Source organism: Cricetulus griseus (assembly GCF_003668045.3).
Source record: "Cricetulus griseus strain 17A/GY chromosome 1 unlocalized genomic scaffold, alternate assembly CriGri-PICRH-1.0 chr1_0, whole genome shotgun sequence".
In the NCBI taxonomy this organism is placed as follows: domain Eukaryota; kingdom Metazoa; phylum Chordata; class Mammalia; order Rodentia; family Cricetidae; genus Cricetulus; species Cricetulus griseus.
Window position 1 is genome coordinate 124,001,854 of NW_023276806.1, and position 16,328 is coordinate 124,018,181.

General features: G+C 34.7%; 1 protein-coding gene across 1 annotated transcript in view; it reads left to right on the top strand.

Moving 5' to 3' along the window:
* Nucleotides 1-16,328, top strand: part of Naaladl2 (N-acetylated alpha-linked acidic dipeptidase like 2) — an 879,343-nt gene that overhangs the window by 10,279 nt on the left and 852,736 nt on the right. The window lies entirely within an intron of this gene.

Consider the following 16,328-nt stretch of genomic DNA (forward strand, 5'->3'; position numbering starts at 1 on the left):
ACCTAACTAAATATGGATTATAACACCAGGCTTGAAACTTCAGTGGAATAATAGGAAAAAATTTATAGGTTATCTCTCTTAGTACTTGACACACACAATAATCAATATTAAAATGATTGCTATTATGTTTATTTAATAGTGTTTAAAAAGAAACACATGCTTGATGGTGTGCTTTTCAGGGATACTGGGAAAAGTTTAATTACAGTGTTTAAAGCCATGAGGTTTCTCCTTTCTGTAAAGATGTAAAACAGGATTTTCCCTGGTGAGCTAATCAAACAGATTGAGCAGATGAACCTTTGGTGGCTGAAAGCAAGCCAAGCTAGCCCTGAAGGAGTTAGAGGCAACCACACAGTTCAGACTTACCCAGGGACTCTAAAAGCTTATGGGAGAACTTCTGAAGCTTCTCAGGACCTTCTGTGTTAAATCTTGGGCAGAAATCCAGATATCCCAAAGGGAGATAAGAAAAGGAGATATTGTGGAGACACATTCGTTTGTTCATGAATTATTTAGCAAGATGGTGAATCATCAATAGCTTTTCTTCTGGCTGGATTTCTTATCATTTCATGTTTAACACATTAACAGAAGAACAGCCAAAGAGAGGACTGGGAAGTGTAACAGGTATTTTGAGAAGGACTTGATGGAGATGATGTTCATTTGGGAACATGAGGAAGTCATGTTTAAAAATGATACCGTTACAGAGACAAAAATTAATATTAAATGATATTCAGATGACTGGGGAAATTTTCATATCCTGGAGGTTTCATAATGAAGTAATGTGCAGGTAACAATGACAAAAATAGTGGAGTGATTTTAGGTATAGATACACACATATACATATGCATGCATGCAGATATGGGGGAGCCAATAGAATGCATTTAGAGCAGGCAGGAGGACTCAAATTGGTGAGACAAGAAGGGCGGTGATCTTGGAGTAGTTACTAAGAGCTATTCCATTAAAAAAATGTGTGGCTTTCCCTGGTGAAAATATACCAACCAGTTCATTTCTCTTCTCCGGAAGAACTACAAATCTGGGGTTAGGGAAAACCTGGCAGTATTAAAATATCCAATTAGTATAAAAAGCACCATATTCTGGCCTAGATGTACAGTTTAACAGAGTTAATTGGATAGGTAGTCACACTCTAGAAGAGTGTGACTAAGTCAGAGAGGATAGAGAATGACAATGAAAAACAGTTTAGAGGAATGAGTATGGATGGCTAAGCTGGGTTTGAAGGATTTGTCATATGCTATATGTGGTGGTTGGCTTATTGTGATATGTGTAGGTATAAATGCCTCTAGTATAGGAAAATGTATGTGTATAAGTCTGGAGGTATGGAAGGTGTGCCTTGTTCTAAGAAAGATACTTATCCCAACGTTCTGCCATAGAAATATTGATGGCCTAGGGAGAGAATCTGTGCCAGGGTGAGTAGAAGAAGTGCAGAATCTTTGATCTAGTTTTGTTTACTTCTGGTCATTCAAATTTTGTGTTCCTCCTTTCCACCATGCTTGATTTATATCATGATCTGTTCTAGATAGAAGATATATAATTTTCATAACTAAAAAAAGCAAAGAAATTAAAGAATGAATATCATGAAGTGGCACAGAATCCTCCTGTGGCTCTCTTCGGTCCATTGTGCTCTCAGGTGTACTTTAGAAATCAAGTTCTGCTAAAGCTGCTGAGTATATGCAAACAGTTAATATAGTTTAAGTGCACATGCATAATTTTGTAAGAATGTACTGCTGTTAAAATTCATGTAACTTAAAAATCAGGTTTGTCCTTCCCCAGTTTAGACTTACTTTCTATTTTTAAACACAGAATGCAAATTATTTTACAAAATAAAAGAAAGAAAAATGAACTTTTAGTTTGTCTCATTGTGAGACCCTAATTAAAATGTTCCATTTGAAGGATTTTTGTCAGCTCAAATTTTTGTTAAATAAATGTTATATTGCTTTTACTGGAGCATTCGGTTGCAGTATTCCTCGAGGGTAAATTTGCAAAAGACCACTGAGCTGCATACATATGGCTGCATATCTTAAAATACAAATTGCTCCAAGAAAATTTTAATGCATGAAAACACATTAGTCAACAAATTTTATACCTACTAATACAGGAAAATGAAGTACATCAACATTGGCAACATCTTGGGGCTGGAGAGATGGTTCTGTGGTTAGGAACACTGGCTGCTTTTCCTAAGGACCCTGGTTTTATTCCCTCACCGGTATGGTAGCTCATAACCATATGTAGCCATAGCCCCAAGAAATCCAATACTCCCTTCAGGCTTCAGATACTGCATACATATGGTGCACAGACTTACAGAAAGGCTAAACACCCATACACTCCAAATTTAAAAATCCAATCAGCAAGACAATAACAGAAAAAAAAAAACATTAACATTATCCTGAAGCAAGAGCCTTCTGCTCCACAGTCTTACCCTCACAGGCCCTATCCTCACAGAGTCCAACTTTGGCTTGCTTGTCCATGCACATAGGAAACTAAGATTAAGTTGAGCAAATACTGCATTATGAACTGAGTCTGTTTCATTTTCAGGAAGCAATCAGTTCAAAACAAATCTATGGGCTAGGTTAATCCTTCCCGTTTTTAACCCTTTCAATGACCTTTAGGAATTAGGGAACTGGAAAGCAGTCATCGTAGTAATTTAAATAAACCATTATCTGAGTCAAGTTGGATTTACAAAGTGATTTATGCTTTATGCAATATCGTGACTGTAGTTGCATATAATTTTATTGAATTGTTTCATTTTGTGTTTTGCATTAAAATTATGATAAAAAATCAGAGTACAGAATTTAATATCCCAATCTAAATATTAGTAGATACAAGTAATTATTCTTGAATTTATTTTTAATAATTCACAAAAGAAGATCTTTTAAGCATATGTGTGCACATCATTCTCCATTGTTGAATAGAATCTTAATGATTTTTGCAAAATTTCTGAGAAATATCACTTGACTATAGTATTTAATCAAGTAAAGTAAGCTTTCAAGACATGCAGCAAATATCAACTTTAGAAGATAGGACTGTTTACTTCATTAATTACACACTAATTAATATAGACATATACATACACTTGTGGGTATTTATAAAGTTGACACCATGCATCATGTTATTGATTTGTGACACATAGAGAAAATGACAGGGTGAGTTCAGTTTATATGTCATGCTCTAACACTGACCCAGTAAATTTAGGTGAATTCATTAAGCAACTTCTTTTAGTAGCCAGGTATGTTGTGAAAGATTAAACTTGAAACTGGAATAGCTATCATATTGCACTGCTATGCTTTGTTATAACCATGTTGTTTCTCCAAATAGATAATGGAGAACATTGAAAGTTATTTAGTTTATTAGACACATATAATTCATTACTGGAATAAGATCTGTTGATTAGCAATTTCTATTAACTTTGCAAAGCAATTTCATTGTGAGCAATACTTGGTTAAATAGAAAACAAATTAAAAATCTTATGTTGTCTCAATTCTCATTCTTTCATTTTAATTTATATTAACTTTATTCACACTGGCCTTTTTTCAATCTCAGGAAAGGGCCAAGTTCATTTCTACCTCTAAGTTTTCTTAATTAGTGCATTAGTCAGGGTTCTTCAGTGTAATAGAACAAAAAGTAAATATACTGACATTAGTAAAAGGTGACTTATTCTGAGAATTTGCCTGGGTAATAATGGAGTCTTGGAAGTCTCACAATATGCTCCACACTAGTGCAATTGACTCTCATCTAAAGGCTTGAACCCAGAGAAAGCAATAGCATAACGACTGGCCTGAACCATAAGGCTCAATAGCTGTTATCTGCCATGGGAAATGGAGTGAGTTCTAGAGTTTGAACATGCAGAATCCAAGAACTGAGATCAAGGAGTAAGACTTCTCTTCCTTAGCCATCTTGTTCTACATAAGCTCTGAGTGGTGATTCCTGCCTACAAAGATGGGACTGAGTCTTCTCTCCTTGATCTAAGGAATCAATCGACATTATCTTTTAGAAATATCGCCACAATTACTTGACTATCTGCATATCTCTGAAGCAGTATAGCTGGTAGGTATTAGCACCAAACACAGCATACTCTACATTGTGGCTCTTGACCACTTATGATTCACTCTCAAATTGTTGCTATTGTTGTTTCATCTTGAGATTGTAATTTAATTATATTGCTTCCTTCCCTTTAATGACTCAAACCCTCACATGTACACCTTTCTACTCTCAAATTCATGGCCTCTTTTATCACTAATTTTTATTTTATTATATAATATATATCTCCTGTTCACTCATGTAATATTATTTGTGTGTATCTTTCTCCAGACTGACCTTTGGCACTGGATAACAAATCCCTGTGTTCTTGCCTGGGGAAGGCCACCTCCTGTGCTCCCGGCTTTCCTCAGTTGCCTATAGTACAATGTGTAGGGATGAGGCCTTGAGGATTTTCTCCATTCTTTTTTAAATATTGTTTGGTTTGTGTCATCCTTTTTGAGATCACATTTCATAAGTCATGTTGTTGAGACTAGGAGACACATACTTATAGAAAGCTATCTCATTCTCTTTCTGTCCACTCTTATTCAATGCTCCCTGAGCCTTAGGTGCCTGCACGTTTTATAGATGTATCCACTTGGATTGGGCTACAAGGCTTTGCTTTTTGATTGGTTGTGTTTTTCTCTATCTCTTGTGAAAAGAAGATTCCTTGATGAGAGGTGAAGACTACATGTATCTATCACTATAAACACAAAAGTTTATAGATTGTTGTTAGAGATTATGTTGATTTAGTAAATTAATGGTTGTAGATTCTCCTGCAAAATCCATGAGTTCACTATTAGTTATCTAGGATTCCAGTACCAGGAATGTTATCCCTCCTGCTGGGGAGGAAGTACCCCCCCTTTTGAATTTTCCCTATCAGATCACTGTTCAATTCTTTGAACACCTGTCTGACATTCTACACGCTTCCTACATAGTCCTACGACCATTATTACTCCTTGATTACTGCTTTATTTTCATCTGTCTTTAGTGAGAACACCACCTCTGGCCGAGCAGACTGTATATCTATTCAGATTGTGTATTCAGCACTTAAAATAGGAATGGTAGAGATAAATTATCGAAGATTACTAAGATCTTGATTGACTAGTTTAGCTGCTTGTGCTATCAATCACAAGATTGCAGGGAACTTTCTGTGGGTTACATGTAAAAAGGAGATAATAGAGCAAGGATTATATATTGTGATGCATATGATGAGACTTTATTAAATAATTACAAGCTGATATCATGGTTTTTAGTATATATTAATTTATCATAAACATGAATGAATGACAATAGGACATTGGTGTCAGAAAAACTGAGGTTTGCATTTCACTTTCACCTTCATAAATTCTTTACTTCTTTAACATTTTGAATTTCAGTTTCTCAGTCTATAAAACAAAGTGTATTTGTAGAGCATATTATTTAGGAAAAAATGACATGTATGAAACTCTCAAAGAACTAACATTGTAAACATATAAAGAAGATACAACAAAAAGAAATTTAGCTGCTTAAAGTTGTATTGAAATGAGATGTTCAAGAATTAACTTTTGTTGGAAAAAATCCTATTGACCTGGACAAAAGGCAAAGCTCATTGTTCTCCTAAGGCTGTGGCACTCAGCGTTGTCAGGTCCCCTGTGTGGACATATTGTTGGGATTGCAGCCCTAGTCATCAAAGTTCTGCTTTACAAATGCCACACAAGATGTAAATCAATTCTAACTTAAACTAAGCATTTAATTAGAGTATATTTAATATAACCAGCTGAACAAACAGGAATTATTCATGGTATGTATACAAACTAAATCTTTCTGCTTTCTGCCTTACCCTTTAAACTCCATGCATTTGGTCTCTGGCTGAGAAACCTGGCAGATGTCATGATTTACCTCCTTTTCCAGAAGAGAGTTGTCTTTTGATTTCTTAACTTGTAATTTCCCTTCAGTCATTCACCTGTTGTGCTAAACTAATTTTCATCTGCTGGAATGCACTGCCACAAAAATGCTTCTGTTTTACCATTCTAATGATCAGAATTACACCTGACTCTATTTGTATTGAGGTCCAGATGACAGCACCACTGTGGTCTTTTCCAGATGTCCAAGAGGGGACTTTTCTTGGGCTTTGTTGTTGTTGTTGTTGTTTTTAAGCTCATAGTGACTTCATTTTGGTTGGCCTGTCATGTCTTATTCTGCCTTCAAAATAAACACCAGGGATCCAGTCTTTTTCTTGCCATCTGAGCCCTCTGTCTGTTTCTTGATTTCTAAGAATGTATGCCATTAGATCTGTGCACTAGTATCCTGCAAGATAATCTCCCCATTTATTGGTCATCTGCTTAGTTACCTTAATTGCATCAGTAAACTAAATTCCCTTTTGTCATGAAACAGAAGTATTCTAAACAACTCCAGGGCATCATGCTATCTCCTTTGTCTGGCTTAACTTTAAAAATTCACTTACTGAGATTTTCTAAACATTAAACTATGTCATAAACAAACCAAGACTATGTATTTTTGCCTTCCATTCTTTCCAAATGAATTTTTACATGTAGAGTTTACATAAACTGCAGCTGAAATCCCTCAATCCTAACTTCTAAGTGCTGGTCTGTTTCTTCACAAGTGCTCCCTAACCTTTATCAAAACTAGCCAGATTAAGACAGGGCAAGGCATCTGAGAATAACATATCAGTTCCTCCAACACTTTTCTTATGGATGTAATTGTTACATCATTGAAAAAGATCTCCACTGAGTTTGCAAATTTGTAGATATTCATAAACATTAAACTAAGTCACATATTTGTGAAATCCAAAGGCCAACAGTGATTTTAATAAGACATGAATATTCTGAGCAAATTTTTCTCTTTCTTTCTTTTTTGGTTTCTGCAACAAATTCTCATAGGGTCTAGGTTGGGATTGAACACACTGTGTAGCTGAGGTAGGTTCTAACTAATTATTTTTCCTGTCCTCCCTTCACAAGTAAGACTTCTACATCCAAGTCAAGATCTCTCTTCATTTCTTCTATGTATCTATTCTTACAAATTACTTGCATAGAAATAACTGCTCTATATTCTGTATTCTTAAAATAAAGATAGATATGCCTACAGCTTTTGCATTTATGTGTGATATTCTGAGCTTCACTTTGGGAACCAATGCTGATATTTCACGTATATGAATCTAATGAAAAACAGCCTACATAATGACCTATGTAATAAAGAGGAGAAATGTTGAGGATGTATCTCAACAGTCTAGAGTTTACCTAACACAAACAATGTCCTAGGTTCACTCCTCAGGACTGTACAAAATATATCAAAGTCCAATGACATGCATATATGTACATGCATGATGTGTACATGTGTTCATGTATATATGTGTGTCATAATATATATATATATATATATATATATAATATATATAGTCTCCAATGTTTGGATTTGTACATAGGAGAGGCCATTGTGATAAAGCAAAACACTCCATAACCTGAATATAATGATGCTTTCTAATTGCAATAGAAAAAAATCAACAATCATAACAATGGTCAATGTTTCCCCAGTGTCTTCTCAGTTCAGACACTGCACAACCATGTTAAATTATCCCTTTAACCATGCAAGGAGATTTAGACACTATCTCCATCTTAAAGACAAGAAAAATGAGACACAGAGAGTGAGCCAACTTGCTGAAGAACACATTGAGAGGAGTAATGGGGAAGACCTGAATACTCATTTACTAGTTCTGAAGCACATAAAATAGGTAGCATAATAAAACTGGTAAAAAAAAAAGTTTTAAGGAACAAAGCAAGATTAAAAATCAATGCTATATCTGTGTCCATTGTACCCTTCTCTCAATTTCCCCACAACCCAAGTACTGTAAGTTCACTGTGTATCAATGAGACTAGGGCCATTTGTTGCATGAAGTTTACATTTCTTTGTCTATATTATTTTTAAGCTGTCTCCCACAAGAAGATAATATTGGTTTACTTTATGAAGAGTGAGAAATGTCAAGTTTATTTTCTTAGTTTGCTAGGTCTCTAGAGAGCACCAGCTTTACCTAGGATGGCTTCTGTCCTACCCCCTGCCTTTTTAACTCAAATCTGCCTAATCAACAAGGTTGCTAGGGCAGTTCTATCATTCTTTGTAAAAGTACAGTTTATGAAAATCATGCTGTGGAGTATATGCTAAATAACATTTATTTATCCTTTTATTCCCACCCTGCAATAGAACATAAAAGTGTATGGTTTTCTAATTACAGTGTAGTTTCCTTTGCATCTACCTTTTTTTCAATTCTGAAAATTTGAATTTATGACTTACACGATCTCTAATTTCTAGTTATCAATTATACAGAACTTCATCAGCATCAACATCACCATTGTCATCATCATCAGAATGTGTTAATCTTTTTTCTAAGTCAATGAATTGTTCTGCATAAACAGATGCAGATTATACCATTTTGTAACTGACAATACTTGATCTAGATAGTCTTTGGTACTGGGGTACCCCTCATTTTATTGCACTTTGCTTTACAGATCTTGCATTTCTTTCTTGCAAACCAAAGGCACTTGGAAAGCTCCTGTCAAGCAATTGATCCTATTTTCCCAACATCAAGTGTTTCTTTCATCACTCTAACTCACATTTTGTTAATTACTGCAGCACTTTAAGCTTTTTAATGACTATAGTTATCTATAATCTTTGATGTTGTTATTGCTGTTGTCTCGGGACACCCCGACCTATGGTCATGTCACATTGTGAATTTAACAAGTTAATGCTGTTCGAATTCTGAAGCATTCCTGTTTCCTCTCCTTTTCCCTAGACATCTTTTCAAAGGAGACAAGGTAATTCTAAAATTGGGCTTATTAGTAATTTCACAATGGCTTGTACTTGTTCCACTGGCTTTACGCACTGCACTTTTCTCAATTTTCTTTCCTTCTTCCTTCTCTCCCATCTTGTCTTCCTTTTATTTTATCCTTCCTTCATTCCTCCTCCCATTCATTTAATTTCATTTAAATTATGTAATACAGGTTGGCCTCTCTCTCTCTCTCTCTCTCTCTCTCTCTCTCTCTCTCTCTCTTCTCTCTCTCTCTCTCTCTCTCTCTCTCTCTCTCTCTTCTTCTCTCTCTCTCAACCTTTTTCTCTTATTGCTTCTATTTTTTAGCTTCCTAAATGTTGATATTACAGATGTGTCCAGTCCAGTTTATGACTCTTATTTTAATCCAAAAGCTAAATTAGTTTGTATACTTTTTAAAAAATTATTGGCTTAAAAATTCTTCAAGTGAAAGTATAAATGATTGGGCCTTTCATTAAATATTGTAAATGTATGTTGCTATCCTCTTAAGGGCAGTTGTAACACTCTGCTGTGCTATGGAAAGACAGGTGAAATCCTCTTGGATTTGCTTCTGACACAATTACAGACAGAGGAATAAAATGTACACAAAAGCCTGCTACTGTATTGAGCAACAGATAGTCCAGACTGTGATCTCTGACAAAGGAGAATCAAGTGAGATAAGCCATCAAATCTCCCTGCTTTCTACCTGGAGGCAGTTTCTAGAATGCAATAAACAGAACGAGATCCACTTACAGCCGAGGTGAGGCCATGGAGAGAATAAGCTGATAAAACTGGCCACTGCTGTCTGCAGAGAAGACACTGGAAACACCAGAAATCCCACATGTATGCAGAGAAGGCCTAGGAAATTCCTAACTGTAAAATAATCATTTTCAAGAATAAAAGTAATAAATTGTGCAAGGAGCTGTTAAAGAAGGCAAGGTTATTAGATTATTCTACAGTCAACAGTTTCTGCAGTTTACCCAGTACTGGGATTCGTTTGTGTTCTACCAAGAGGAGAAAAATCACTCACTGTCCAGGACATTCAGTACTGCTCCCCACATATCAAATACTGAGTGTCATGAATAAACTGTGTCTAGAATACAGATGATTCCATGTTTGCCCTAGAGAACAACTCTCAAAATAATCAAGTTGATCCACAAATAACTTGTATATGACATACTTGTCACTCTGCAGTGTAGAAAAGTAGACTAATAATGTTCCATGTCAAATAAAAAATACAGGCATGAATAATTTTAAAAAATAAAGTTGAAATTCATAATAAAAAAATTAGTAGAAACAGAGCCAGAGTTATGGAAGCAGCAGATATGCACTTTAAACTTTCCCTTGACAATATGCTAGTTTGATGTAAATACAAGCATGAATATAATGAAGCAAAAATCAAAGGAAAATATCAGAAGTTCTAGTTCCATATTTATGGTATATTATACATTGCAAAAGATATACAGCAATAAAAACTGCACTATAGCTTTGCAAATTCAACAAAAAGAGACTAAAAGTATATTAGAGTTGCAATGACCCACTGTATACCCATATTTACATCAATCTTCTATAATATATGCTGTTATAGACCATCACAAGAAAAGAAAAATGGGAAGGAGAGAGAAAATATTTTAATCTAAAAATCAATGGCAGAATTATTTAAAGAATTTGGAAAATATTGTACATTTATAGATCCAAGAAACTTAACAAACTCCAAGTGTAATAAACATAATAAAAAATATGCCAAATCAAGTCAGAATGACATTAGTTAAAACAAGTGATACACAAAATAAATAGAAACAGCAAAGGGATTTTATTGACTTCCAGAGGATTAAAGATGAGAAATGTTAAAGATTACTAGAAAAGAAACTAAATAGGAATGGAACAATATACAAAATAAAGAAGGGGGTGCTGAAGAGAGGGAAACAAGGGAGAGAGGAAGGAAGAAAAGCAAGTGAGATAGAAACTCTTCCGTTCAGGGAAAGTATCTTTCAAAAGTGAAAGCTAAATAAACACTTGCAGACAACAAATGCCCAGAGAATTCTTTTTCAGCGGGCAGCAACAAGCAGAAATACTCAAGGGCACTTTTGAAGCAGAAGGAAAACTAAACTTACATCCACACAAAGGAAGAAACAGTAGAAAATAGTAAGCATTGCTTTAAATATAAGAAAATGCTTCTCTCCATTTGAATGTACTCAAAATATAAGCAAATCTTAAAGTGAGAACAATGGCAGCATATTTTGTGGCATTACAGCATATGTTTCACTAACTGTGTGCCATCAGTATCACCCAGAACAGAAATAGGAAAAGCTGTACAAGTCTCTAAATTAGTTATTTGTGAAATTATATATTATTTGAAGGTAAGTCACATTAAGTTAAAGCTAAATAGTTTAAGCTACACGAAATTAAAGATGGAGGGAAGTGAAATTAAGAGATTGAGAAACAGAAGGAATGCTGACCATGAAGGAAAATGTGCGAATAAAACTGAATGCTAAAATTAATTTCCCAGGAGACAACATAAAGAACAAAAGGAAAAAGTGTAACAATTAAATCCAATTATGATTTTAACTACATCTGTGAAGTCAGAGTATAAGCAAAAGAAAAGACTTATGGATGATATTAAGAAATACAGGGTTCTATCCTGTGACCTATTTAAAGGAAGGGACCTTTAAATATAAAATTAAACGAGGCAGAAATATCCAGCAAATAAATTATTAATATGATTGACCAAACTGATACTCAACAGGGGATCAAGAAGTGTAGCCTGAGCTGGGTGTGATTGTGCACATATAGAACCCTAGCCCTTCAAAGGCTTCTTCTGTCCTCTTTGTTTTCTTCCACCTCTTCATTGAGACTCCTTCCTTCTCGACATGATCCTTCTTATTAAATTTGTACATATATATTTCATATTTGTGTAGTTTATTTCTTGATAATCCATTTTCTTCCCTGTCTTTGACTTGCCTTTAATTCTGCCTCTGAGAAAAACCTTGGTATATTCATCTTTATTCTGATTTATAATACAAAATAATAGATGAGGAGGTACAGTTCCACTTTTCTGCAAATGACACAATTTTATTTTTGTTTTCAACCCAATGAAAGACAAGTCTGTGTGGATAGATCACAATTTCCTTAGCCATTCACCTGGTTCCATACTTATTGTGAATAGTGTTGTATTAAGCATTGTATATGAAAGTATGTCTGTGTGTGCACACATTGATTCTTGTGTGAATATGCCAAAGAGGAAGTCTCACATTGATTTCCGTTATGTTTTTACCAATGTACATTTTTACTAGCAGTGTGAAAAGGTTCAAATGTCCTTACCAGCATTTGTTTTCATTTTTTAAGGTAGTTATCTGGATGCTGGAGAGATGTACTCTCGATGAGGTTTTAGTCTGCTTTTCTCTGATAGGTAAACATATTAAACATTTCCACTTTATTTATTGGTCATTATATTTATTTTAAAATAATTCTTTTCAATTCATCTTCTCATATATTGATTGGATAAATGGAAGAGTTTTGATATCAAAGTCTCATTTGATGGGATCCGCTGTGATATGTTTTCAGAGACCAGAAGAATTTTGTTCACTTTAGTGAATGTCATCCCACTTAATTCAGATGTTTGAAAAGCTTATATCACACCACAGAACCAATTCAAGAATTGCAAAGGATAAAGAAAGGGAAATAATGAATCACTGGAAAAGTTTGGGGGAATAATGAATTATTATACACCATGCAGTGTGTTAAAATGGCATTCAGCTATAATTTATCTCTAATAGATGCAGACAATATGGAGGTCAAAAGACATTTTAGTGAAAAAGGAGGATAACATTTACTTATTCACTTTGTAGGCATAAGCTCTTTATGAAAAAACTCAAGTTTCATGTGTCAATTATTCCATTTTGCTGGGTTTTGTAATCCTCTTCAGAAAAAAAATGTATCTAATTTCAGTGGTATTGAGGGGGATAGTAAACATTTATTTAAAAGTGTTTCCTTTCATTCTTGCAGATATATTTCTCTTTGTATCAAAAGACTCCTGAATTTACTTGTTGATATTGTCCACTTAACAGGGTCATATTTCACCAAGATTTGAAACACAAATGCAGCAGTTCTAATCTGTTTATTTAGGGGTAAACACTTGTATTTTGTAGATTTTCACTATGACTGGGATGAAATCTCTATAGCCTCGGTTATTAGATTCCAGGCTAGGATATGTTTCAGTGATAAAACCTGGGTTTCATCTCCATCAGCACTTGAGTGTGTGTGAGTACACACATAAGCATCACCTGGCTATTTACTAGGTAGGTATATATGGAACAGTATAGAAGAACTGGGGTCAGTTATAACAGTTATTAGAAATGCTGTTATGCACTGCCTCATCACGAGTAAGCTCAAAAAGAAAATGGAAATGGACTGAAAGCCTGGTTTCTTTACTCTGGGTCATTCACCCATTTTCCTCTCTCAGAGTGGCTAAATGCCTCATATATGGCCTATCCTCTTTCAAAGCTGAGGCCATAGAGATAAAGAAAACACCTCTTCTATAAGCTTTTACAAAGTCTGATTCCAAAAGGGCACCCAAAAGTCTCCAATCTTTTCCTAAACTTTCAGTTGTCTTGGATTCCTGAAATAACAGAGCCTCAATAGTCAAACCACCCATCCCGAGATTACCTCCAGACTGGAGCATTTATTTCAAAGAAACCAGGTTATCCCCACCAAGTGATAACACCTCTTCTAGGGATCTATAATGAAAGACCACAATGATCAGCTAAACCACTGTTTGATGAAGACTTGTTAAAGATACCTGCCACAGTTCTCTCTCTGATCAAACATAAAGCTCATACCAATATCTCAAAGACAATCTAAATATTTTCTCTTTTTTTGCTAGAGTTTGCTTGCTCTGACTTGTGTCTGCCCCTGCCATATTGAGATCCTAAGTCTCACCTCTGGCCCAAGATTCCAGATACAGTGATAACTGGAATGTGAATAACCCATCTAAAATTCTTCAGATTTTGTATTAAAAACAAAAATCCCTAAAAATCATTGTCATTGTTAATTTTGTCATCTCTTAGCAATTACCTTCAGTTAGAGACTAATAACTTATTAAAAATAACTTTAGTAACTTAAATTGCTTCCAAGTTCTCAATGCATTTTACAGTTTCATCTTCGATCAAATAAATTAATTGTTTTATTTCAGTGAAGATAGACATAATTCAGTCTTAGTTAATTTACTTACACCATTATGAAATTCAGACTATATTAATTTTAAATTGATCACCAATGATGAGCAAAATGATTTTCTGAGTTTGTTTTTGTTTTTGTTTTTGTTGTTTTTTTGGAAACCTAAAGATATAAACTCTTCTCTCAAACCAGAAAATTGGTAATATAGAGGACACTGTAAAAGAGAAAAGCTAGAATACAAAAATATTCTCAACTCATTATCTCACATATATTCTTAACTTCATTATTAGGATTCAATAGGAAGGAAATACGCAGTAAATTTCTCATTTATTTCCCCATCAACATTTATTGAACAGTTTAGATTTGGAAGATCTAAACTCAACAAGTAAGAAATGTTCCCGTGTCTGTCCTGGGAGGGACAAGCCTGGGCCATAGGTAGGCTTGACTAATATTTAGAATGATATTTTTAAAGTTAATTAATATGTTGGGATATACAAATGTTAAAGCTTTACATGAAAAGTGTTTGATAGGACAGTTAAATTCAACATTGGCTCTATATTTATTTCATTTATTCTTCAAAGATCTGCCTGGCTCTGCCTCCAGAGAGCTGGGATTAAAAGCCTGTGCCACCACCACCCAGTCCATCCATTTATTCATTCTTAAAATTACTAAGATGTCATTGGCACTCATTCCCCATAGTGATTGGGTACCTTATTTTCAGCATCCTCTGAGGATGTTTTCTTTTGCTTGTACCTCCCCCTTTAGTCTACCATCCTGAAAATCCCATGCAGAGAAGCTCAGTGTATATTGCTCTCTTCATTTCTTTTCTCTCTTTCCCTTTCCTCATTTGGTAAATCTGGTCTCTGTAGGAAAGACAGCAGCCATTTCATTTTAGAAGGAAGTCTATTTTAAGTAACAGCTGCTTGGGGGAAGTGTGCAGACTTTAATCCTTTGTCCTCTTTTCTTTAACAATGCTAGCTGGCATGCAGTCAGCAGGAAAGTGAAGCAGGAGCTTTCAGAGAAACATTCTCAGCAGAAAGTCATGGCCCATTATGACATGAACAAAGGCAGTCCCCCTGGAATCATTTTCTAGGAAAGCATGTTATGGCACTGTGACTTTATTACAAAAGAAGGAATGACAGAAGAAGGAAAATAAAGAGATTGGGAAAAGGGAATATAAACTAAAAAGAAAACAACACCCAGATAGGAAATAATAAACTATTTTTTCTGATTCTCACAAGTAATGTTATTTCTGATAGCTTATTTTGATTGTATTTGATGGGTTGACCATACCATACAGGGTTTAGTTCAACAAGCTGTTGTTACTACCATGTTTCCTTTAGAGGAATCCATCTATTTTAATATGTTAAAAGGAGAGAAATGCTTCTAAAGTACAAGAAACCTCCCATCTCACTGGGCATCATTCTTTAAGCTACCAGTGTTGGTTAAGAAAAACTCTAGTTTCTGAACAGCTGTTAAATGGTGTTTTCATTTAGTTAGTATTACCTGAAATATCCTGTGTAATAATTGGCGATCATAGCTGGTTATCTTTGTGACATGTGGTTTTTGTTGGTTTGTGGATTTTGGTTATATCTTCCAAAAAGTTATACAGAAAAATTGTCTTCATTTTTGGTTGCTCTTCTTGAGCCTTCATGCTCAAGTCTTAAACATTTCCAAATTGATAACTTCATCATTCTAGTTTTTCATTGGGTTTGTATATTCCTTACCTGATGTACTTTTCTCAGCTTAGAGCTTGAGGAAATATTTACATTTGTTGAGTAATGGCATGTAAACTTAGGTGAGTGTGTGTATACATACTTCGAATTTGAATTTCATTCACTTTCAAAGTATTAAGTAGACATTTACATTTCACTCCATCACACATATCATTTGTGGGTGTATATGGGGAGCAAAGTATAGTATAAGATGACTTGTCTATTCTAAACAGTAATTGTATGTTATCTGGACAAATTGGGTGTACCACTTCCACTGTCATATTTATATTGACAATGCTGAGTTAGCAAAAGGATATTATTTTAAATCATATCTAAGACCATATTTCATGATATTTTCATACAAATAGTATATAGTACTGTGTACTATGGTTGAAGGATGTATTTAATGTCCAGTTACATAGTTCTTCCATTATGTGAATATAAGATGTGATTCTCAGAAGCAAATCAGAATGCATTGTAGTAACACTTCTGGATATTTCCATGCCTGCAGCATTGGGTTTCTATTATTATTAAATGGTTCACATGTAAAATAATCCTGGTGTGTGTGTGTGTGTGTGTGTGTGTGTGTGTGTGTGTGTGTGTGTGTACATGCAAGT